This window comes from Malania oleifera, chromosome 4 (assembly GCF_029873635.1).
Source record: "Malania oleifera isolate guangnan ecotype guangnan chromosome 4, ASM2987363v1, whole genome shotgun sequence".
NCBI classification, from domain to species: domain Eukaryota; kingdom Viridiplantae; phylum Streptophyta; class Magnoliopsida; order Santalales; family Ximeniaceae; genus Malania; species Malania oleifera.
Genome location: NC_080420.1, coordinates 10,774,110 through 10,776,162, shown reverse-complemented (window position 1 = coordinate 10,776,162; position 2,053 = coordinate 10,774,110).

Genomic DNA, 2,053 nt, shown 5'->3' with positions numbered 1-2,053 from the left:
AATATGATTGTGATCATATAGTTATGGTAACGTGCTTCGTGAAAGCCTAAACCAAGCCAACCAGGTTCTGATAACATATAATATATTTCCAAATAATAATACATGGCTATTTCATAATAATATATGTCACATTAATATCTTCACAAAACTTTGCATAACTTATCATATAAAATTCATAGCCCTTATACCGACATTTTGTATCTTGTAAATCACAACCTTTACGCTGGTATAGCATATCATAAAAACCTTCGGCCCTTACGCCAATATTTCATATAAAACCTCGGCCCTTACGCTGGCATATCGTATAAAATCCTTAGCCCTTACGCCGACATATCATATAAATTCCTTAGTTTGAAAAGTCCTTGTATCATTTTAACATTTTCTAGGAAGTAATAATAACATACTTATTTTGTAAACATAATATTTCATCATCATAATTTCCATGGTAAATATTTCTCATGCCACACAAAAGAGACAATAATCTTATTCCTAATATTATACATGAAATCTGTATTTCTGATCAACGGCATTATTTCCAACATAATTCTACGATATACATATTTATCTGAAATTAAATGCTGTAAAATAGTAAATACATTTTCATGAGATCTTGACTTAGTTTATCCCCTTATTTGACTTCTGGAAAGCCCCTAAAATGACCAGTCTTTCACCCGCAAGGTTCCCCGTTCAACAACCTGTAAACAACATCGTCCTGAACAAAACTTAAGTATTTCTTCAAATACTACCTTTCCTACAATTGTAGGAAAGCCAAATACTAAATAAAAAATCTTACCCTGAACTTGGGATGGAGTCCAAGTTAGCCCAACCAACAATCTACTCCAACAAACTTGAAGAGAACTTCCCCAGGAGTAGCATGGCGGCTTCGGATCGTCGATCTGACGAAGAATGAACCCAAAATTTTAGAAAGAAGGGAGGAAAACTGAAGAGGAGTGAGTGAGAGAGAGAGAGAGAGAGAGAGAGAGAGAGAGAGAGAGAGAAGTTATTTGTGTGATTTTTGCTGCAAAAATTGAGTTTAGGCTATTTACACACCTACACTCGTCGACGACACACGTCACCTCATTGATGAGGCCACGAAGGGAGTTCGTCAATGAACGCTTATTCCTCGTCGATGAAATTCAGAACTAAAAATAGCCTCTCGGTAACATCTCGTTCACAAGACACGTGTCCCAGTCGACGATCCCATCAAGCATGTTCGTCGATGAACGTGCTGCGTTCGTCGACGAGACCCTGTTTGAATTTCAAATTCAATTTTTTTTTCTCTCCTCCTCCTATTATTTAATTAATATAACTCACCAGATCTCTACAATCTCCCCTTCTTATAAAAATTTCATCCTCGAACTTTACTATCCATATGATTTACTATCCCCTAAAGGCAAACAGTCTACTTATTTTATTACTTACCCTCACTTATGGTGAAGGAATACCGTGGTTACATGGAGATTACATATATTTAAAATAAAATTTTCTCAAAACCAAAATACTACTCACTAACTTAACTACTACATATATTGACTAACCTGCAAAAGAAACATTTCATAATTACTTACACTTTTCTGATTACAATTGAACTTCACTGAATAAATGCGAATATTTCTACCTTATCTATTCCTTGAGCTCCCAAGAAGGTTCTTCTATTGTGTGATTTCTCCATAAGACTTTTACTAAAGGAATCTTCTTATTACGTAATTCTTGTTCTTTCTTGTCCAGAATCTATGCTGGTACCTCCTTATAAACTAGTGAATCACTAAACTCTAATTAACCATAATTGGTTATGTGAGAAGGGTCTGAGACATATTTTATCAACATGGAGACATGGAATATGTTGTGTATCTTTGACATCACAAGTTGTAAAGCTAACTTATAGGCAACCGGCCCCACTTTCTTTAGAATCTCGAACGGGCCAATGAACCTAGGGCTAAGTTTACCTTTCTTTCCAAATCTCATAACCCCTTTTAACGGAGCTATTTTCAAAAACACATGAGCGCCGATATCAAACTCCAATTTCCTATAGTAGGTATCGGCGTAACCTTTT